The sequence below is a fragment of the Phyllostomus discolor genome, chromosome X (assembly GCF_004126475.2).
Source record: "Phyllostomus discolor isolate MPI-MPIP mPhyDis1 chromosome X, mPhyDis1.pri.v3, whole genome shotgun sequence".
NCBI classification, from domain to species: domain Eukaryota; kingdom Metazoa; phylum Chordata; class Mammalia; order Chiroptera; family Phyllostomidae; genus Phyllostomus; species Phyllostomus discolor.
This window is the reverse complement of record NC_050198.1, coordinates 67883467-67907847: the sequence shown is the minus strand read 5'-3', so window position 1 is coordinate 67907847 and position 24381 is coordinate 67883467. Positions and strand designations below refer to the sequence as shown.

General features: G+C 48.7%; 1 pseudogene; it reads left to right on the top strand.

Moving 5' to 3' along the window:
- The first annotated feature begins 5336 nt into the window (after window positions 1-5336).
- Window positions 5337-11165, top strand: LOC114490112 (annotated as a pseudogene).
- Window positions 11166-24381: the final 13216 nt, after the last annotated feature.

Here is a 24381-nt window from a genome sequence, read left to right as displayed (position 1 = left end):
GGGCTGGGCCCTGCCTGGGGTGAGCAATCCGGCTGCGCGCCCTGTGGCCCGAGGCCCCGGACCCTGCGGGTCGGGAGAAACCGACGGAAACGGGAAGGCCTGCGGGTCGACAAGCTGGAAGGTCAACCGGCGGTCAGGGCCGCGTTTTGCCCTCCGCAGAGCGGGACGCAGACAGGGAAAAGTGCTGTCCGGCTGCCTTGTATGGCGCCCAACGACAGGCTGGGTCCCAGGCCTCACAGTGGCGCATCGTGTGCCATTTTCATGGGACACAGGGTCCCATTTCCGGTGGGCACTGCATGGCTCGGCCTCGCGGATCACATCACTCAGGGCTCGGGATCCCGACCTGCCCGGGGCCAGTGACCTCGGGAGGCAGCCGAACGAGTCCGTTGTCCTCACTTCTCTCCGGCCACCCCTGGGCCCCGCTGGGCCCCCCTGGCCGCCCTGGGCCGGGGGAACACCCGGTCCGGTCCGAGGAGCCCAGGCCCCCCACCCCCTACTCCTTACTGCTGTGCGACCCCCCGCCCGGCGGGGCACCTGGCATGGCCACCGGAGGGGACGGGCCGTTGATGTGCCCGTGTCCCCGTGGGCAGGAGGACGCGTGGGACCCTGCAGGTCGGGACGTGGCCCCCACGGGGCCACCTGTGCCCGCGCAAGGCCCGACACGGCTGGGCGAAAGGAGCCGAGGGGCTGGTGCCTCACAGGTGTGACGAGAACGGGCAGGGACCCAGGGGTCACGTTTCGGCCCCGTTCCGGGAGACCTGACAGCAGAGCAAGGGTGTGTGTGCAGGGAGGGCTGGGGCCGGGAGACCCACCCGCAGACCAGACCCCGGGGGGCCCCGCCCTGCCCCTCCGGCCCCCAACCCCCGGCAGGGAGGAGCCCCCCCACAAGCTGTTGCCGACCTGGGGCTCTCGTGGCCCGGGGGTCCGGACGGGAAGGCCGAGGGTGTCCAGGCCTTGGCAGACGGGTTGCACCCCTGGGGGGGCAGGGGACACAAGAGGGAGGGCGTCCCTGTGTCCCCCCAGCCGCCGGCCAGCTGGAGGGAGCCTCTGCAGACCCCTGCTGGCTTCCCAGGCCTGCCCCCAGGCTGCCGGGGGTGGGGGGGGGGGGGGCACCCACGGGCTGGAGACCTGGACAGCCGGCGCTGCGTGCAGGCCAGGGCCCTTCGTCCTCCTCGCAGACCCAGAGAGGCTCAGGGCCTCTTGGTGGAGGGTGGTCAAGAAGGCCCAAGTCTGCCAATGTGTGGCCGGCCGGGGCCACCGCTCTACTGGGCCCGGCTCTACTTCACTGGGCTTCCCGTGTCCGCCGCAATGTCCTGTCCTTTCCCGTGTCCTGTGCCCTCCTCTCCCCTCCCGAGCGGGAGGTGGGGCCCGGAGCCTCCGTGACAAGCCTGTGCTGGAAGCCTGGTGACCCCGAGGGGTGACACCGCCTCCGATGGCCTCCTTCTGCCCTGGCTCCCTCTCCTTGGAGCGGGCCTTCCCCTTCCTGCGTCCGCTGGCATCCTCTTGCCGCATGCCAGGCAGCCCTGGCCCTGGGTGGCGGGTTCCACCAGCTTCGGCAGAGCTGCACGGGAGGACGTCGGTCACTGGGGGTGGTGGGGTACGCGCTTGTGTCGTGCCCGCCCAGCCCCTCTCTTGCGCCCGAGCGGCTGGTGTGTGCGTGAGCGTGTGCGTGTGGTTTTTTCTGTGTTGTGTGTTGTGCCTGGAACTTAGGCTCCTGCGCTTCGGCCCAGAGAGGCTCCCAGGGCCCGGGGCGCCTCCCGGGGCCAAACCTGTGCTCCCTAGGAAGGTGGAGAAGGTGGAGGGGCTGGAGGCCAGGCCTGCACAGGCCGCGACCCAGGCTCTTTCAAAGCACCCTCCTCTAGTCGCGCCCAGACATGGCGGCCGCCAGAGTCCCGAGCCGCGGCTGGGCTTCCGGTGACCGCTGACTGGACCCGCGGGCCCCGGGCAGCCGGCCCCTGCGCCTCCTCCCGACTGTGCTCCCCTCTACAGTTCCTTGGTCCGGCCAGCCGACCCCTTGACCTCCGAGACCCCCGACCCCTTAGTCCTGTCCCTCACTCTCTTGTCACTCTCCTCCCCAGCCAGGGACACTGCAGGGTTCGCCGGAGCGGCAAAGCGGTTCCTCTTGATGGCGGTATTGCACCACGAATGCCAACCTGGCCTGTCCCCGCCACCACCCAGGTCCTCGTCCTCCGCCCTTCGCGAAGGAAAAAAACCCGAAGCGAAACGAAACGAAAGGAAAGGCAACAGAAGGAAACAAAACCAACCCCCCCCCATCTCCCCAAAAAACGCAACAAGAAACGGGTTCGAGAGGGGTGTGCAATCTCCAGGACAGGTGGGGCCCCAGGCTCATCCCCTTCACTCCACAGAGCGACAGGGAGCACCAGCCTGGGGGCGGGGGGGGGGGGGGGGGGGGGGGTGATCCCCACCAGTCCGGGGCTCCAGGCTGCAGGCCCTGCCGGGCATCTCCTGGAAACAGGCACACAGAGTCCGAGCCACACCCTCCCACCCACTTAGGGGGGCCCACGGGACTGTCTCTCACTACTGGGGCCAGCTCAGGAGGCCACCGGGTCCCAAGCACTGGGGCGCAAAGCGTGGCGGCACGTCCCCCGGGGCCCAGGCCCGGGCCCAGGCCCAGGCCCCGGCCCCGGCCCCGAGCCACTGCGCCTGTGCGTCCTGACAACATCCCGGCGGGAGCAGGCCCTCCCCCGCCCCCCCCCCCCCCGCCCCACGCCCACGCCGCCCCCGAGTCATCCCCGGCCCTGTGGGGGGGCTCAAGGATCGCTGTGGCAGGGGGCCCAAGGGCCAAAGGGAGAGGACCCGGTGGGATGGGTCGGTGTGGGTGGCACCACTCCAGGCACGGGAGGAGAAGGCCTTGCAGGCCTGCCTCTCCTGGGCTGGTGCCCCAAGCCCCCCCCCACCCCGCCCCACCTCTTCAACAGTCCCTCTTCCACAGGCCCGGGCCCGGACCCTCAACGGGCCAGGGGCTGGCCTGACCCGCGGGGAAAGTAGGCACGCAACAGCTCCCTCCTCTCTTGGGCCGCACACGTGGACAGCGGGCGCATGGACTCTCTCGGGAGGGTGGCGACCTTGGTTTGGGCGCCCAGATGGGTGCCCAAGTAACCCCGGACCCAGCCTCACTCCTCTGGGCGGACACCGAGAAGGCCAAACCTGGTCGGGCGCCCACGCTGCCACTCCGGTCACGACCACCCGGGACGCCGGCTGGCCTCCAGATGGGTGAAGGTGTTCAGAGAGGGGAGGGCGAGAGCAAGACGCACCGGGTGTCCCCGGAGAAGGGACGCACAAAAATACCCAAGGCTCCCGGCCCCAGGCAGGGAGGGACCAGGCCACCCGACCTGGGTCGGCCGTCCCAGTACCAGTGGAGAGGAGCCAGCGGGAGGGCAGGTCCGCTCTGCACGGATGTGAGCCCAGGCCCGGGGCACACTGTATGCTGTCACAGTGGCCCGGCGGAGACCGAGGGCCCCCGCAGCCTGACGGCAGTCATTGAGGGCGAGCGCGCGAGGCACAGGCGAGGAAGGAAAAAGGAGCAGCGGTTCACGCTGCAGGCAGGGGCCGGACGCACGACGCCGCGCCAAGAAGGGAGCAGTCAAGGTACAGGGCTTCCGCTTTCCTTGGGTTCAGGAATCGCTACCTACCGTGGCACGTCCCAGGCTACCAGGCACGGGACAGGGCAGGAGAAGTTCCGGGCACCTGGGCGCTTGTGCTCGTGCTCACACACACACCCACACACCCACTCACACACACACACACACACACACACACACGGGTGCAAGAGAGGCGAATCCGTTGTGAGGACCAGGTTTGCGCTTACACGTGAAAGAATGGACCCGTGAACGAATGACCGGCAACAGGGGTGATGCACACAGATGACGAATGAGTGAGGCAAAGGATGGGAGGCCGGCCGGGTGTAGGATCCGGCAGGCCCGGGCGGCCAAGGTCAGCTTCCCAGGTGGGGCTGCTGAGCCCGTGGCCCTCACTGAGGTCCTCCGACTGGGAGGATGGAGCCCCTGGGAATGTCGGCGGGTCCGTGGACCCCTGGCCCGTCCGAACCCCCACCTCATCCCACTCGCCCACAAGGACAGTGTGGCACCCAAGGGCGGAGTGACTACCTGAAGCCCCTGGAGTTGAGCCGGGGAGTGGGGGGTGGGGCGGGGGGGGGGGGGCGGTGGCGGCCGGGCTGGCGAGCGGTCCAACACCCGGCCCGCTCACCGCGCCGGGCCCTCGCCCTCCGAGTTCCCCCCCAGTCCTTACAATGGCCCGCCGCCCGATGGGCCAGCTCCTGGGCCCTCAAGCCCCTGAGGCGGCCTGATGGGAGCAGGCCCAAAGAGGCCAGGACGCCAGCACAAGAGGGGAAGTCCAGATGAGCTTGTCACCGCTAGCTGGGAACCAACGTCCCTGGACAGCCAGGCTTGTTCCCCCCCTTCCACACAGCACCGCACCACCACCACCACCACCACCACCACCACCACCACCAGCGCCCCCCCCCCCCCCCGAAGTCGGAAGCACAGGGGTCCCTGTCCCTGGGCCACTGGGCAAGAAGAGGAGTTGACTCGGGCCGCACCCCGAATAGACAAACACTAAGGAAATGAAACACATGTCATAATGTTTTCAGGAAATGGAGGATTTTGTGTCGGGAAGTACTGGTCGCCATCCCGGTCCGCATGCGGGGGGGGCTCCCCCCACCCCCGGTGGGACACCCGTGGGAGAGACACCTGTCCACCAATGGGCAGTGACGTGAGGACAAGGCGGCCGTTCCCTGGGCGGGCGGTTGGGGAGGGGGGGGGGCTTGGCCACCCAGGGAGACGCGGAGAGGGGTCCCCCGGGGACGCAGGTACTGCTGCAGACGCCCTGGTCGCCCTGGTCGGAGCCTTCCTCCTCTGCGCCAGAGGGCCCAAGGCCGCGGAGGCGGCTCCGGGACCCGCGGGGACCCGCCAGCCCCCCCCCCCCCCCCCCCCTTGGAAGGCCCGGGCGGCTTCGGGCGCCTCACTGGGCCTTTTTCCCGGCGCAAAGGGCGGAGGGAGCGGCCGGGCTGTGCCGGCGGCAGGCATTTCTGGAGCAGCAGTGCCATCAAGCGGAATGTTTTTGAGCTCGGCCTCCGGCTCCCGTTCCTGGCGGTGCCCGCGCGGGGGCCTGCTGCGCAGGCTCCCTGGCTCCGGGTCCCGGGGAGGCCCGGGGAGGCCAAACCGGGCCGCCAGCTCGCCTCCGGGGTGCCGCCCGAAGCGACCCGGGCGGTGGAAGCTGCGGGGCTTGGGCCCCGCGGGGCCCAGGAGGTGCCCGGGTCCCCCCGGGGCTGAGGGGGCGTGGCCTCGGCGGCCGCCATGTTCCCTAGCAACGCACTGAAACTCCTTGCAGAGGGGAACTCAGGGGCGCTGTGGCCCCGGATCCTTGTCCTGAGGGGGTCTTGGGCGAGCTCCACGCGGGCGGCTGTGCCCTGCCTGGGGTGAGCACTCCTGGCTGCGCGCCCTGTCGCCTGAAGTCCCGGACCAGGCGGTCGGTGACAAGGTGGGGAAAGGAGAGGTCCTTGGAGTTGACTGGGTCATTTGTCAGGGGCTGTATCTTACAGAGGTGTTGCAGAGATTTTTGTTGTGGCCTTATCCAGAGGTGTTATAGTTGTTCAGGTAAATTGCAGGTTCCAGTAAATAGTGTTGGTATAAAATTGTGGGAATATATATGGGTATTTTACATTGTCCACATGTTAGTAAAACTGGCATTAGTGTACATGTCACTGTTGCCAATGCCTTGTCAAGCGGTGGGATGAATTTTTCCCTTGTTATTGTTTGGTAGAATGCAAAGTTTAGGAATATATCCATAGACAGTTAAATTGTGTCTAACCTAAAAAGATGGTCTCCCTTAGTATTTGCTGTAATGACAAGTTTCGGCCAAAGGGGTACTCTTCCAGAAAAGAATTGTGTTCTTACTCTCTACAGAAGAAAGTAGTATAAAGTATCAAAATTTAATATATAATAAACAGTATCATATAACTACTGGGAAAAGAAAACCATAGGATGATTCCTTTATAATCTTTGAGTAGGGTAGGAATGTCTGTGTATCTTTGACTGAAAACATAGGAAAGAAAACAGGAAGAAACATGAAAAGTCCACAGGGAAAGAACCTGAAATAGTGGCTAAGGTTGCAACAATACTCCCCCTTTACTTACTTAAGGAAAATCTGAAGAAAACTTGCAGTGTTGTTCAAGTTCTCTTATCTAATGACCCAATCCTTTGAGGGGCTTGTATTGCCTGGTGTTTCTTTGGGTGTCATGGGTCTGTGTCAAGTGGCCCCAAGTCATCATTTGCTACTTTATTGCAAGGAATTGTCCTATACATGCAGAGAGCCAAATGCTACCTCGTAGGCAGATGTTTTTGTAGGAGTGTGGGGCCAATGACTTTGTGCCCTTTATACTTAAAATGGGTATAATTGCCAGGTAATCAGAGTCCCTTGAGTGAAAGCTTCTCATTTTCTTTGGCTGGGCTGTATAGTGGCCAAGAGACAGGCTTGTAGGGCACTTGGCCAACTCGGGCCGACTTGCTCTAAACTCTAAGGCGTTCGATGCCAGTCAAATGCTCACAGTCAATGACCAAGTTCCCTTGTGAAGTGCAGCACAGTGTGGCCACAAGGCTCTGCATCCTCACTTCCTGTGTCCCACCAACCAGGCACCTCAGCCTTGGGCCTTACCTCAGTGCATGTGCATGGAGCCATCATGGCCATAGCCCATCCACAGTGGCTGGCAGAGATCTGGACTTCAGAGGAGGAGTGGTGGAGGCTGGCCTCCTTCCTTATCTTCCCAGCTTCTCTGACTTCACTGGGTCCTTCTTCTTTCCCCAGAAGCCAAGTGCAGGGCTCAGGGAATTGTCAAAGGGGTTCTGCCTAATGGCAGTATTGCACCAGAAATGCGGACCTTCCACTCCCCCACAGAGCAGTACTGGCCACAGGGCTTCAGAAATGGTCGAGTGGGACAGCTGGTAATCCAAGTAAGGTCTGTGTGTCCAGGAGTGTGAGTCCCCTTCATGAACCTGCCAGGCATGGGGAAAAGAGGCTGGGCCCACTGCTCAGAGCCACAGCTAACAGTGCTGAGCCTCTGCCTTGGTCCATTGACCACCCACGCTGAAGCAAGCAGAGGTGAGGAGTGTATGTCCCCTTCCTGCATTGGAGTCTTGATTGCTGTTGGCCAGTCAATGGCAGGGATTTACCAGGCCGTCAGCTGCAAGGACTAGCAGTGACCACTGACAACCTCCGACCACTGTAGAAGATCAGCTGTGCAGGGGCCCACTCCGCAGAGCAGGGCTTACTTCAGCAGGGCTCTGGTGCCCACTGAGTCCACCCCTTGAGTGTGTTGCTTGTAGAGGTGGTTTGATGATGGTGCCCCCACATGGTCTGTAGTGCACAGGCTCTGGAGACTCCTGAGAGGTGCAGGCCAAGGTCAGCCACCTCCTGTGTTTTCTCCAGAGCCACCCAAATAAGCTACAAAGTGATCTGTAGATGGCTGCTACTTGTGCTGGGTTTGGAGGTGCCCAAGTGAGTCCAAGCTATGAACCAAGGCCAACTTCTGTTAGTGCTGGGCCTGGGGCCACATAGCAGTAGGCACAGGGCACACTGAGGCCAGATGCTCTTTGAGAGAATTTAAGAAGATGTGAAGCATGGGCCAAGACAGACGTTTGTGTGGAAAAGCTACTAGAAACAGCTTGGGACCTAATTCTGGGTGGGCCCAGAAGTAGGGTGGCAGGAACCTCAGGGAATTACCAGGGTGGGACAAACAGTGTGAGCCAGGTTGATGGAGTGTCAGATATGGGGAACAATGGCCTCTGCCAGCACTTTTGTCTCGGAGAAATCTGCTCCCCAGCTCTCGCCCTGAGGCCAGATAGTTCCTGTGTTCCCCATTTGCCTCTGATGCTTTTCAAGCTGCTGCCCCTATGCTGGAGCTCAGAGGTAGTAAGTCCTGGTAAGTCTGTGTATGGGCCCTTTCAGAGGAACTGCCTGAGACTCTAGCAGTTTTCCAGTCTCAGTCCCCTCTGGGGTTTTTGCAGCCAGAAGTTATCACTTCCTGGCACCAGAACCCTAGGCTGGGGAGCCTGGTGTAGGGGCTGGGACCTCTCACTCCTGCAATACCTGTTCCGATTTGTGTCCACTACACACGGATGTGGGGCCAGCGCATTCTGTTTCTCCACCCTTCCTGCCAGTCTCCACGTGGTTTCTTCTTTAATTCTGTAGTTGTAGGACTTCCATTTAGCTTGCTTTCTGAAGGTTCTGAGTGATGGTTGTTCTGTAGTTTAGGTGTCATTTTGATGTGGTTGTGTGAGGAGGTGAGCCATGTTTACCTATGCTGTTGTCTTGTCCACAATTTCTTCAGCCAATATTATGTATTAATGTGTCTATACCCTTTCATTATGAATTCAGTGAGATATTCATCCTCTTCTGGGGTCACTGCATTGAGAACAGCCATCTAAACTTCTTGTCCATAATAGTCAATTGATCCCCTACTTCCCTGGCTTCCAGTGGACATCAAGTACACCCTGGTTGGAAAGACACCTGGGAATTCAAGCAGGCAGTTTATATTCTCTATCTTCATCATGGACCAGAGTTAGCTTCCGGCGAAAGGGCACATTGAGGCCACCTGGCTCACAGCAATGGGGTCGGGGCCATGTGTTTGTGTAGATCAGGGCTTACTTGCTGGTTTAATAAATAAGGTGTCAAATAACATCTTTCCCCATTTATGTTAACTTTTAACAGGTTATGATCTTAGAAGTTTCTAAAAGATATGGACAATTCAAGGGTTTCACTCTCCTTCCAATGAAGCATTAAAAAAAAAGTTGTGACATTTGAGCAATGTTTGCAACAGTGCACGTAAAAGGGAAAATATTTCTGAGACATTTATTTACAACTTTTTATCCACCCAGTGCTCAAAACCCAACATTCAGAGTGGCATGCTTCAAAATGCTTTAACCTTTTCCAGGATTGATTATAATATGGAAACTATACCACTTACTGATACTGAAAATGTTAAAGGAATTCTTGACCATCAAGGGCTTTAATATTTTTACAAGCCAATTCCATGAATAAATATATCCACTTAGAAATATCACTGATGACCTATTACATGCTTAGCAGTAATCTAAAAAAAACATGAAAATCTACCTGATGAAAACTTCTAAATTTCTGAAGGATCGAAAAGTAGATTTAATCAAGAGTCAAGATGAGCTATATTCTATGAGAACAAACTCACAACTATCAACCTAAAAGAAAAGAAAATTAACAAAAACAAAAACTAAGCAAACAATGAGAACAGGAACAGAATCAGAGAAATGGACATCACACAGAGGGAGTTCAGTGGGGAGGGGGAAGGAAGGAATAGCGGGGAAAATGTACAGGGAAGAAGAAGCATAATTGGTCAGCATAAAATAGATGGGGAGAGATAAAAAATGGTATAGGAAACAGGACTCAAAGACCTTATATGTCCAACCCATAGACATGAACTAAGGGGGGGGGATGCTGGAGGGTTGAGGGGCAGGGCAGAGGGGGGATAAAGGAGGAAAACTGGGAAAACTGTAATAGCATAATCAATAAAAATACTTAAAAAAGGATGTGCTATATTCTCGAATAGAGACTTAACCCCATGAACATATCAATTCTTTGTCAGTTAATGAATCAACTAATCCCAAGGAAAATCCAAAAGGCTTTTTGAAGGTTTTGTTATTTTCCATTGTTCATAAAGATAGACAAACACGCAGGAATATCCAGGAGACTTATGACAATGAATAGCCATGTTGTGAGGGAACTAGTCTTACCATATGTGAAAATACGGTGGGGCAGGAGGGAGGAGTAGGGTTACAGTTGTTTACATGCAGGAAAAAGACATGCAGGTTATGATTATCATTAATAAATTATAAGAATAAACTCACAACTGTAAACCTAATTTTGTCCACCCCTGTATATAGTAGACCACAAAATCCAAGAATAGCCCTGAAGACACACAAGAATTAGTACACAATTTGGCACCCTCCCACATCAGTGAGAATAAAGATGGTCTTGGGATGAGTGGTAGCCATCTACAATTAAGTTCTTAGTTCTACATCTGTCACAATAAGCCAGGAGAAACTCTATGCAGATCGAAGAATTAAAAGTACAACAAGCACTTTCCCCCTCCTCTTCACACTTGGCACCAACTGCCTGTGCTCCTTTTTCCTCTGCTGCCACCCAGCTCCCGGAGCAGCGGAGGCCCTGGGTATTGGCGACCTGAAAGGCCCTGCAGGCCTCCAACTGCTCAAAAACTACCAGGTGCTCCATCGAGGGCTATGTGTGCCATGACAAGCAGATGTGGCAGCATTTGACGCAGTTTCTGGCCCACCACCTGAGAACTTATACCACGCCCTAAATTGGTATAATCATATCAAGTCTTACAGAAAGTAAAAGGCCAATCTGCCAGGTGTGAAGAAAGCTTTGGGCAAGTATGGCCTGGCCTCTGTGGAAGACACCACGGGAAGTGTCATTGATCTCTTTGGATCTGATGAAGAGGATGAAAGAAGCAAAGAGGCTAAGAGAAAAACCCCTTGCCATAAACCTGCACTTGTTGCCAAGTCTTCCATCTTATCAGGTGTGAAACCTTGGGATGGTGAGACGGATACTGCAAAGTTAGGGGAGTGTGCCAGGAACATCCGATTAGACGGCTTGGTCTGGGGCTCTTCTGAACTGGATCCAGGTTGGTATGGAATTTAAAAATTGCAAATACAGTGTGTAGTAGAAGACAATACATTTGGGACAGGGATGCTGAAGGAGCAGAACACTGCTCTTGAGGTCTATGTACAGTCCACGGACGTGGCTGCTTTCAACAAGATCTAAAAGATCCATCATAGTTCATTGCCCTTAAATAAAAGCTTGAAAGATTTAAAAATGTACAATGAACCCCGACACCTATTAGAAGAAATACTGGGCAGGAAAATACATGGAGCAGGAAGAGCCTTTTGTACATTTGACTCAAAAAGCCATTCAAAACAGATACATATGAACACACATCAATTTTAGCTTGCTAAAAAAAGAGTTAGAAAGGCAATGATAAATGGGAAGAAATATTTCAACTCACATCACGGGTTTTCCTCATATATAGCAAGGTTCTAGATACCAGTTAAGAGAAAGAGTAGCAACCCCATAGAAATAGACATTGCCCTGGCTGATGTGGCTCAGTGGATTGAGCATCAGCCTGGAACTAAAGGGTCTGCGGTTTGATTCCCAGTCAGGGGTTGCAGGCCAGGTCCCCAGCAGGGGGCACTCAAGACGCAATCACACATTGATGTTCCTCTCTTTCTCCCTCTTTTCCCCTCTCTAAAAATAAATAAAATCTTTAAAAAATAGAAATAAACATTAACAGTTCACAGAAAACACACACACATACACAAGACTCTTAAATAAAATATACAAGGTTACCCAGCCCCTCATACAAGGAAAATACAAACAAAAACTACACTCCTGTAAAATTTCTTATATAACTGAGTTCCCAACCAAAACCTGCCCATCTGAGGGGCTTGAATAACCTGCCATTTTTTGACATCTCGGGTCTGGCTCGTCTCAAGTGACCTCAAGACTGCTTTACCCATGAAATGGTTATAATCCCTGTGTAAACAAGGTGAGATCCTTTATATGAAAACCCCTGACCCTTATATCTCGATCGCCCTCTCATGTCATCAGATCTTTTATGCAGAAGTGGAGTTTTTACGTTTTGGAAATAAGGCAATCTTCTGCCTCATTATTAGTAACTAGAAATGTCCGCGTGCACACATGCACATGCACACGCACACGCACACCCTTAACAATGCCTTCGAAAAATTCTCCAACTGTTTTCTTTCCTCCTGGGCTTTTTTGTGTACATCTAAATTGATTCTCCTTAAACATATTTTTGTTACTACTACTATCTTTTATTATCTTCGACAACTTGAAATTGCTTTTTTAAAAAATATTTTATTTATTTTTAGACACAGGAGAAGAGAGGAAGAAAGGGAGAGGAACGTCAATGTGTGGTTGTCTCTTGCGCGCCCCCTACTGAGGACCTGGCCAGCAACCCAGGCACAGCCGTGACCGAGAATCGAACAGCAAACTGCGTTCAGTCCACAGAGCCACACCAGCAAGGGCTGAAATGCCTTCTTTAAAATGCTTCATCGTTTCTTTCATTAATAATCATCCTTCCGTTAGATCCCTCCTATTGCACAGAACTGTGAATAGATGAAAACGTAACCTACCAGTATGTCCATCACGTGGGGAAGCCCCTAAGGATTTGGAGACTTGTCCTTCCACGTAGTTAAATGCATGTGAGGAAAGAGAGCTATTTAATATTTCAGTTCAAATATTTATTGAAGGGAAAGTTCCTTCTCTAGAGATACACTCCGGGGAGCCCAGTCTCTATGGGCAACGCACTCCACCCAAACCCACGAGGGAGAACCTCGGGTAGTCCTGTAAATAGGACGGAAGAGAGAGGGGAGATGGGATCCGCGGGCCACCCGATCCTCCTGCACGCCGTGCTCTGCGGCCATAGGAAGTCGCTTCCCGGCCCAGGACGCGGGACACCCGAGGCGATCTACTTAGAGGCTCTCCCTACACGCAACAGTCTCCAGAACTCAGTTAGCCTCGTGGAAACTCCAGACCCCCACACGAAAGTCCCTGCCCCAGCCAGATGGGTAGCAGCCACCACTGGTCCAGGTTGCATGGTGGGCAGTGGCTGCCCACTCGCTGCAAGGCCGGCAAGGTCCCACCCAAGCCCTGACCCCAGCTCCTAGCCTCGTGTACCCCCACGTCACGGAAAGGCCAGAAAAGGCAAAGGAAGAAAGGCGGCGGGGGACCCACCTGACTGAGGTCGTGCTGGAGAGAAAGACCGGGTCTGTTTTGTTCCTCGCTCGGGCGCCAGCGGGACTCCACTGCGCCCCTCACCCAGCCCTGCCATGAAGTCGCGGGCGCCACCCCTCCCCCCAGAGCCTCTTTACTCCAGTTCCTCTGGGGGGTGGGGACTGCAGGTATCGAGGGAAGAGAGCAGAGTTCCCCGGTCTTGGCCCCGCCCAGGGGAGGGGTGGGACATCCTCAGAGCGTCCTCAGGGCCTAAAGGGGCGGGGAGAGGTGGGCTTGGGAAAGTCCGGGGAAAGACCTCCACTCAGTCCCCTGCGGTTTTTTTAGGAAAACCAATTTGTCCCTCTTGTAGGGTCCCTGCCGGCCGAAGGGCAAATGGTGAATGTGACGGAACAATATAACGGGAAATGTACCGCTCAGCAGTCGCAAAACTAGAGGAAAAAATGTTTCAACGAGTAATATTTGGAAGCGATGTTACAGGTTTGCATCGTTCCTGTGCCTAAAGTTATCAAAACTTTCACTACTCCCTCCTCAGGTGAGAGGCAGATGCGCAAGAGCAGGCACTCCCTGCGCTCCACCACCTCCTTTCTTGCCAAGGACCTGATAGGGAGCCAGCGCCCCTTCCTCCGTTCCCCCGGAGCTACTGCACTTGGCGTCCACACCGCCTAGGTGGGGATCGGGGCACGTGCTGGGTCCAAGGATACACAGCGACTCGCAGGTTTTTCCTGCCTGACTGGTGCCTTGATTTATATCTCCCTTCTTATTGAAAAAGGAACACGCTCCTCTTGCAAAGTCATGTTCACATAAGGGAGGCAGGTGTAGTGGGGGGAGGGAGGGAGGGAGGGAGAGAGAGAGAGATGGAGAGATGTGCAAACACAGATATTTGAAAACAATAGTCTAAGGAGCTCCCTAGGCCCATGGGTAACCTCCATCTATTTGGTTAATCAGTAATTGACTGAGAAGATATTTGTTGACTCTTTCCTGTGAGAAATGTAATCCTTCGTTAATTATTTTTTAAGGAAAATACATCTTCAGGAGTACAGAACGGTTTCAAGGGAGAACTGAAGTCACCCCTGCCCAGATCCATTCCCCACTGTAAGCATCCTTAAGGGAAACACTTTTACAAGACATTAAGGGGCATTACATGAAACCCAGGGCAACACAACGAGTGTGCTGACGGCCCCTAACACGTCAGAATTTTCAGCCCCCAGTACACTCGCCACAAAGGACCCTCGCAGGCTCAGGTTTCCCAGGCCACCTGCTGTACGGCTACTCCCAGCCTGGGGCTCAGGCTCTGACTCAGCTCTTTTCTCACCTCTCGTTTGCAGGTTGGGCAGAGGTGGGTGGGATTTGCCAGGGCTGGAGGGAAGACTGTGAGGACCCAGAGGTGAGAGGTGCTTTGTCCTGGCCAGGAAGCTGCCTCTTTGCATTTTGGGTCAACACTGGAGCTCTCACAAAACCAGCTGCCTTCAACTCCTAGGGGTGAGGGGAGGGCTGAATGCTCTGCCACATCTTCCCTGCCTTGTAGAGTGGACAGTGAAAGAGCCTCCACCTCCTCCCCAGGTGGAATTGCCTGACCATCCCTGGGCTCTGGATGTCAGCTGCCTGGCTGCATTCCTCCCGGTGTTTCTTGTCCTTCACTTTAGGGAGTAGTGGCCATTTCCCCATGTGGAGATCCAGGTCAAAGCCTCTTCTGTGTCCCCATTCCCTGGACAGTCACAGATTCAGTAACTAGTCATTGTGCCAGGAAACTGAGGTCTAAATGGCTTTGCCATTGTGTAGCAGGGTGGCACAGGATCGATTCACACACAGGCTTCAAACCCATTGCTCTCTCCTTGCAGATAGCCACTAAGCATGACCCAAAGATGATCATCATAAGTGGTCATTGGGCATTTAAAATCATGGGACAGCCAATATATATAAAAAAGGAAAATCACATGTGTGATAAGGATATGGAGAAATTGAAACTGCCACACACTGCTGGTGAGAAGACTGAGTGGTGTGCGGACAATGTGGAAAACAGTTTGGCATTTTCACAAAAAAAGTTAGATACGGAGTGACCACATGATCAGCAATTCTACTCCGAACATATAGCTCAGGGAACTGAAAACACACATTCAAAGGAACACACATGGGTGTTTATGGGTCAAAAGCCCAAAGGGGAAACAATCCAAACGCCCATTGACTGGTGAATGTGTAAACGAAATGTGCTATTTCCATACCATGGACTTTTATTTAGCAAAAGGCAAAAGATTCATACAATCTGAAGAGAAACCAGAGTATATTTAGGTAAAAGATAGAATAAAGTATTGACACATGCTAAAACATGGATGAAACTTGAAAACATGATGATATATGGAAAAAGAACCCAGACGCCGAAGAGCACACTGTAAGATTTCATTTGCAGAAATGTCTAGAACAGTCAAATCTACAGAGAGAGAAAGCCAATTACTGTTTGCCAGGGGTTAATGAGAGTAGGATGTTGGGAGGAAACCGGTTTCTCTACCATCTTGGGTTCAAGTGGCTAGGGTTCTGCAAATTAATTAACAGTAAATTAACAGAAGAAAAGTTTATTTATCATGTGGGAACCTTCAGATGAAGAGGCTCCTTAAACAGCTAGAGATAGAGGTTTATATACCAACCCAAAGGGGTTGATAGATTAGGACTTCAAAGCATGGAAGGATCTGATTTGGCTTGTTTACACAATCTTTTGGAATGCTCTAATGTCCAAGATCAAGCGCGCCTCATCATGACTCCCCAAATTTGGGTGGTGGGTGTCTCTTATAAAGCTCTGCTTTAGTCAGATAAGGGAAGCTCAGAAAAGGCTTACTTCTGCTTCTGTTGTAGTTCAGAGGTTTTCACTTTGAAGTATCTTCATACCATTCAGCTGGGCTGTCAGTCCCATCAGGGGAGTGGGGAATGGCTGATGAGAAGTACTAAAAGAGAGTCCGTACTTTCTTTTGGGGATGAAAATGTCCTCCTTGGGATAAAGGGTCCACAATATTATGGATTTATTAAAAAAGATTGACTTGTATACTTTGGTTTTTAAATTTATTTTCCCAGTTTACATTCAATATTATTTTGTATTGTGACCTGTATACTTTAATATGGTAAATTATAATGTGTGAATAACATATTGATAATGAAAATGTAAACCAGCACATGACTTTAATAAAATTCAGGTTATTAAAGACAAACAGGGAATTTTACAGGGTGGGTGAATCAAGGGAAGAATACTGTAACCATTCGATCAACCTTTACTTCACAAAAAACCGTGAACAACAGCTATCACGTGCTTCTTATATGATGTAAGTTCAGTACAAAGCACCCACTACGACTTGTTCTTGCTAAAGCAATTGAGCCTGAATCTACCCAAGTCCATAGATCTCACTACAGGACATTCTGTTTCTAATGGAACATGGCCAGCACAAGGATGCCTAACTAGCCATCCAGAATGTGAGTAGTTCTACCAGATAAACAATTCCATCTTTTCACCAAAGGAATGGCAAAGAAAAAAAGTGGAGGGGTTGTTATCTGTTAAAACAGGATGAAGTCCTACTTCAGCCAATTCTATGTATGATACTTGTTTGGATCAAAATAAGAACAAATCAAATGTAAGACACATCTATAGATGAAGCAGTTTCACTGGACATGGGTGTTTTCATGGGGCATTAGGGAATAATTGTAATTTGTGTGGTGCGGTAGAGCATGGGGAGGAAGTAATGTCTGGATTTATTTATACATGAAGCCATGTGATATATGGCATGTGCTTTCAAATATGCAAATAAAATCACCGGCAAAATGTTGGTGATTATTATTTATTTTATTTATTTTTTTGTATTTTTCCATTATTGTTTATCCCCCCTTTACCCCATCTCCCTCACAATCACCACACTGTTGTCCATGTCCACGAGTCCTTTTTCCTTTTTGCTCAATCCCTCTACCTCCTAACCTCCACCCCCGGAGCCGTCAACCTGCTCTCTATCTATGAGTCTGTCTCTGTTTCGTGTGTTACTTCATTTTGTTTATTAGATTCCACATATCAAATGGTATTAGTCTTTTTCTGAATGGCTGACTTCACTTAGTGTAATGCTCTCCAGGTCCATCCAGGCTGTCAGAAAAAGGTAAAATTTTCTTGTTCATTATGGTTGAGCAGTATTCCATTCTGTAAATTTCCCATAGTTGTTTTATCCACTAATCTACTGATGGACACTTGGGCTGCTTCCATATCTTGGTGATTGTAAATAACACTGCAGTGAACATAGTGGTACTTATGTTCTTTCACATTAGTGTTTTCGATTTCTTTGGATAAATTCCCATAAGCAGAATTGCTGGGCCATAAGGCAGTTCCATTTTTTAAATTTTTGATGTATCTCCATACTGTTTTCCACAGTGGCTGCACCAGTCTGCATTCCCACCAACAGTGCAAAACAGTTCCTTTTTCTCCACATCCTCACCAGCACTTGTTGTTTGATGATATATTGATGACAGCCATTCTGACAGGTGTGAGGTGATGTCTTCTTGTGGTTTTAATTTGCATTTCTCTGATAATTAGTGATGTTGAGCATATTTTATATGTCTATTGGCTACCTGTATATCCTCTTTGGATAAGTATCTATTCATGTCCTTTGCCCATTTTTTAATGGATTCTTGGGGGGGGGTTGGTGTTGAGCTTTATAAGTTCTTTATAAATTTTGGATATTAACACCTTATCAGATGCATTGTTGAATATGTTTTCCCATTTCGCAGGTTGTCCTTTTATTTTGTTGATGGTTTCTTTTGCTGTGCAAAAACTTTTTAGTTTGATGTAGTCCTGTTTACCTATTTTTTCTTTTGTTTCCCTTGTCCGAGGAGGCATATCAGAAAAAAATATTGCTACAAGCAGTGTCCAAGATTTTGCTGCCTGTGTTTTCTTCTAGGATTTTTATGGTTTCAGGTCTTGATTATTATTTAAGATGGTTGATACCTAGATTTTTGTTATATTGTTCTATCTGCTTTGTTTAAAATGATCCATGTCAAAGAGCTGAAAAGATTCACAAAAACAACTATGCCAATGAAAGCAAATTAAGTGATCCTATTTTGAGTATGTTATTGAGATTACAGGTGAAAATACCAACTAAGACAGTTGATTATGGTTACGTTTATAGAACTGTAATTAGTTGTGTCTCCATTTGGGACTGGAGACAGGTGATATTTGTTTTAAGTATTTTAGAAATATTCTGCTGCTTAATTAAAGGGCAGGGTAGCTATTTTAATGATCCCTTTTACAAAAATGTAAGTATGTGGAATAAAATTCTGAAAGATGCACACTGTACAATTAACTGGGTTGCCTCTAGGAATGGCATGCACATTAGTAATTGCTGGTGGACGAAGGGGACATCTGCTATTCATCGATTACCTAATATGTGCCAGACACTGTTCTTAATGCTGGAAATACAGCCATGAAAGAGACAAAGCATTACCTGCTCAGATGGGCCCACATTCTAGTGCGTGAGGGGGACTGAAAAATAAGATCAATAAGACAAAGATCATGCTAAATAACGATATGTGCTCTGCACAAAACCACAGGTTGGGGGTGGAACGGGTCCTGGAGAAGGTGTAGGGATTCTCACCTTCTGGTGGGCTGTGCAGCAAAGGTCTCACTGAGAAGGTGAAATAAAGACCTAAAGGAAGCAAGGGGAAAGGAGAGCCCTGTGGAGATCTGGGGGATGAAAGTTGCAATGAGAGGGAGTATCCTGTGCTTCTTAGTGATATTGATACTCTGTGAAACAATCTTTCAGCCACTGACAAATAGTCACTTCCCTGCCAGGTTTGTTTGATGCAAGAGGTGTTGTGTTGTTGTTGTATTTCGGCAGCATGGAATTGGTCAGGTTTAAGGCCAGAATTACCTCAATGGTTTACATAATTAGGATATGGTTTAAGACCTTTGCCACTCTGAATAAGCCAAGGTTCTAGCGACACATACTATGTGTGTGTGCCTCTATAAAATGGATCTTTTTGGAATATGTGTAGAAATTGGTCTTTGCATAGCATGTTAACTGGCTCTGCCCAGTTTTGTAAGCTGTTCAGAGCTACGTGAGAGCCAGTGATGTACAAAACCCAGCTGTCGTGTGGCACCCAGAGCCTGGGATCTCATCTCTCACTGGAATCAATGAGTTCTGTATCCCTGGATGTGGGGCTAACAGGTTCTTTATGTCATTAACCTCAGGGACAGTAGCTAAAGTCAGCAGACAGGCTGAGAGTACCTTTGGCCACATCCTGAACTCCAGCAATTTACTGTGTGATGTGATTAATAGTCACAGCCGATTACATCTCAGTGGGTCTGTGGGATAAAGTCGGAAGCTCAGGCTTATTTCTTCTAAGGGTGTGCAGTGGCTGGAAGGGCTTCTTTTACAGAATTAGGAATAGATTGGTGTATCTCTTCTTTTTACAATTATGCTATTTCCTTAGAGATGTTGATTTGTATTTGTGGCAAAGGTGTTCAGCAATCTTTTCTCTCCCTTTCAGGTCACAGTTTTGTAAGGAAACCGAAGAGGATGACCCAGAGCTCCTGCAGCACTGCCGTGGGTCTGACCCAGAGGTCAAGCCCAGATGAACACCAGATGCTGATCTCACTCTGTGTTAGGTTTGTGACACAGCTCTCAGATCGACTTTGATTCTGTGTCACCCCCCTGGGTACGAGAGGCTCCTTTTTCAAGGTAGGTCTCTTGCCAAACTACCTTTGTTAAGATCTGATTGGGCACTGTGTCAGTGCATCCTCTGTTGCTATCTTGTTCGTTATTAGGATTGTGAGAGTTCTGCCTGTGCCCCCTGGAATATGAGTCTATTTGGTAAGTCCCAATGCCCTTGACCTCAGTTCAATCTCAATGCCCAGAAAAGGCCATTATTTTATTAGAACTGATTTCACACATCTAATAGGTATGGAGTATATCTGTCAGTTGTATTCTGTGTTTTACCCCCTTGATTTTTACAAGCGTGACTTTCTGAAATGTTTTCATCCAGTTTCGACTGGTGCCAGGGTACTTTGGTAGAAATCATGTGTACATTAGGCTCCTATAAGTGTTATAGCTATATTCTTAGTGCTCAAGCTTGAGCAAAGGAAGACAGATAGGGTTGTTTCAATAACCTGAGGCCTTTTATTTATCTATTTATTTAAAAAATTTTAAAATTATTTTATTGTTGTTCAATTACAGTTGTCTGCATTTACCCCCCACAACTCTCCCCGACCCCAGCCATCCCCACCTCCCTCCCCTGCTTCCACCTCCTGCTTGGTTTTGTCCACGTGTCCCGTATAGTAGTTCCTGAAACCCCCCCCATTATCCCCTCCCACCTTCCCTCTGGTTGCTGTCAGATTGTTCTTAATTTCAATGTCTCTGGTTATATTTTGCTTGCTTTTTTGTTTTGTTGATTAGGTTCCACTTAAAGGTGAGATCATATGGTATTTGTCCCTCACCACCTGGCTTATTTCACTTAGCATAATGCTCTCCACTTCCATCCATACTGTCACAAAGGGTAGGAGTTCCTTCTTTCTCCCTGCTGCATAGTATTCCATTGTGTAAATGTACCATAGTTTTTTGACCCACTCATTTACTGATGGGCACTTATTATAACCCAAGGCCTTTTAAAGCTATCAGAGTAGCCTGATAGTTTCACAAACCCTAGAGCTCGGGAAGCATTCAAGCTGACCCTGTTTGTCCCTCTGACTGCTGAGCAAAGGACATCGGAATCTGTAAGGATGATGTGAAACCTCCCTTGTGAAAAGTACATTGCTATCGGGCCTTCTAGTTGAGCAGGTTTATTTACTCCTAATTGAAATCTCTGTTGGGAAGGATCCATGATGACCTCATTTGTTATTTCTTTACAGGAAGAAAAGTACAGCTATCAAATGCTAATTCTATATTATTCTTTTGGTCTATATTATATGGAGGCTCAGAGTAATATAAAAAATAGCTTATGACTGTTTATGGTGTATTATTTTTTGTGATTTTAATAGTAACATGCATGTAGGTGATTTAGAAAGTTATACAAGTTTGATAAGGGTGTTGTAGGGATGCTTCTCCAATGGTTGTACTGACTTATCACCTCTTATGAATGGATTGTTGTCATGCTCTCTCTTGCTGCCTTGGGTGAGCAGGTCAGAATTTGTCAGACATGGGCTTTGTGTGCTATGTGCCAGCTCCTTATGACTACAATAGTAGTTTCTCATGAAACTGAGATAGTTACTTAGTTCTATCTGATATGGTCTCTAAAGTCACTTCTTTTTTTTTTTTTTTTTTACATTCAGTATTATGTTGTATTAGTTTCAGGTATACACCATAGGGTTAGACAATCAGATACTTTACAAAATGTTCCCTCCATTATTTCAAATGCCCTCCTGTCCCCATACATAGTTATTACAATACTATTGTAAAGTCACTCTTCTTGATAGCAACAATATGGTGCAATCCCTTTTTCTTTTTCTGCTTAGAGTGAACCCACTTGGCTTCCTTGAACTTTGTAAATACAAATTCAAATGATAGTGCTACTTCATGCAGACTGGCTGAGCTTTTAGTTTGCCTTTTCTTTCCATGGGAATAACTTACACAAATGCCTTGGAATGCTAGATGGCTTTATTGATATCTTAATGTTATTTATATCTAGATTTTCTTTTGATTTTATTCATGAAAGCATAACTGCAATTATATTAGGTTCTACCAAAAGTTTCATTCCTCTTTTTATTCTAGATCCGATGAAACTGTAGTACATTGTTTCTCTTTTGTTGGTGGAACAGAGAAGCACAAGTTTGAAAGTTCTTGTTTTCAGCCACCAATAGCAAGATAAAGTGCTTACACATTCTTTCTCTTTAGAGTTTGACTTATCTTGGAGATAATCAAGGTTTCTATCATTCCAGAAATTATAAAGTATCATCAAAGTTACTTCAGGATTTTATAACTTTTTCTGTTGCTAGAATAAATTCTAAGATTTTGAGTATAAAATGTTTGCATGAAATTGTCAGTTTTGTTGGTTGAAGAAATTGCATGTTTTTTTTTTTGATTAACAGATATTCACACATTTGATGTTTTTGTTTTAAGGAATGCTTTCAAAGTTCCCTTTGAGAATCTTAGAATCCACTTAATTTGGGGTTGTTGCTGTCACCAGATTCAAGAATGGAGCAAATGATGACTATCTATTTCTCACAGCTCTTTGTAAACATATATTTTGGGAAAAGGAACACTGAAAAATAATAATAATGAAAGGATGTGTGTTCTCTCAGAGTCCCCCTGCCAACGTAAAGTAGTTAAAAGAAGTCATAAAAAGAAGTCCCAGCTTTGTCAGTATTTAGCTGTGGCATTAAGTAAGTCACTTACCCTTCTTGCATCTTGGTTTCTACACCATTAACAGGAGAGAATATGATTAGTGGGCTTCTGGGATAGTTGCTTCCAGTTCACATATTGCAGATTTGGTCATTCTGGTTCCATGTGTGGTTACAGATTATTTAACTAATTTAAATTACAAGCAGAAAGTTTGATCATCTCTCTGCAAATACACCAATGAACCATTTCCAGAAGGAAATTGTGCAGAGTGTGCTTGTGTAGGCACCAAGCTAAAACAAACAAACAAACAAACAAACAAACCAAAACCCCCCAAAACACATGGAGAAGATAACTTTAGGAAGTGAGATGAGAGAATGTAGAGAAACCTTAATGTAGATAACAGTCAACCTGAAGAAACTCACATTGGAGGATCTCTACTTTTTTACTGATTTAGCAAATAAATTAATTTACTGTCCCTGAAGGTTCTTTGGTGGATTTGAAATTTAAATAGATTAGAAAAGTTTTGGAGCAGCCACATGAGATATTTTCCAGGACTCAGGTAGGCATGAATTAATGAATTAGTAAATAGCATTTCAGGTTTGACCCCAAACACTATCATTGTCCATATTGCTCACATGCTCTTTCTTCAAACTTGGATATGAATGACATTATATAACATTTAAAATTTTTCAAAGCACCCTGACCAGTGTGGCTCAGTTGGTTGGGCATTGTCCTGTAAAGCAAAAGGCTGCCAGATCAACTTCTTGGTCAGGGCACATGCCTGTGTTGTGGGTTCAGTCCCAGGCTGGGGTACGTACAAGAGGCAACCAATTGATGTTTCTTTCTCATATCAGGGCTTCCCTCACTCTCTTTCTCTCCCTCCCTTCCCCTCTTTGCAAACATAAATAAATAAAATATTTTTTAAAATTAAAAAAAATTCCAAAGGTCAGTTCTACCCTGTGGATTAATATTTATTTGTTGTTCCTCAAATTCTAAAGTCAATTCTAGATAAGAAGATGAGTCACTTTTAGAAACAGAAGTAACATCACTTGGGCAGGTGTATAATCTTCTAAAATCACTTGAAAAGACATTGACAGCAAAGGTCAAACAATATGTAAATATTGTCTTTTACGGCTGGACTCGACAGTGTTCATTCTAAGACTTCAGGCTTGTTTAGACCTGTTTAGAGTCCTGCCCACTTGACTGAAGCTCGGGGTGAAACTAGTCACAAATGAAGAATGTCTACCATCCAGATGACCTCTTAACAATGCATCTTAACTGCTCACAGTTCCACCTTTAACATTTTATACAAACGTTTGGTTAGCCATCTCAAGGACAATGCATTTGTAGCAAATATATCATTTTGGTGTCTGATTTTGTAGAGCACCTCTTTTTTGCATGGTAGATAATTTACAGTGCAGTAGAGAGATTCTAATTTATGTTAATGTAAATCAATTTGAGCCTTCTAGAAGTGCAACCTCTTATCAAGGTTAAATACAGTTGAGTTGAACTGCTTGAGGGCTTTTAAAAAAATTAATAGACTTTAGAAATAAGTGCAGCCCTGGCTGGGAAGCTCGATTGGTTGGAGCATCATTCCAATATGCCAAGGTTGTGGGTTCAATCCCTAGTCAGGGCACATACAAGAATCAACTAATGAATGCATATATAAGTAGAACAACAAGTCAATGTTTCTCTCTCTCCCTTCCTCTCTTTCTCTAAAATCAACAAACAAAAATCTTTAAAAAACCAAGTAGAAATAAGTACAGAGATTTCTGATATACTCTTCTCCCTACTCCCAGTTTCCTGTATTATTAATATATTTAAAGGGCTTAAATATAAGTTGTCATACCATAACAGTCTTATTGGAAAACATAGGCACTAGAATTTCAGACTTCCCATGTAGCAATATTTCTTGCCCATGTATCTCCTAGGGCAAGGGAAATAAAGAAAAAAAATGACAAAATGGGACTACATCAAATTAAAGAGTTTCTCCATGGCTAAAGAAAACATCTTCAGAATGAAAAGTGAACTGATTGTATGGGAGAACATATTTGCTAAGACATATGAAAAAACGCTCGACATCACTAGCCATCAGAGAGATGCAAATTGAAACCACAATGAGATACCACCCCACACCTGTCAGAATGTCCACCATTAATAAATCAACAAACAAGTGCTGGTGAGGATGTGGAGAAAAGGGAATCCTAGTGCACTGTTGGTGAGAATGCAGACTGGTGCAGCCACTGTG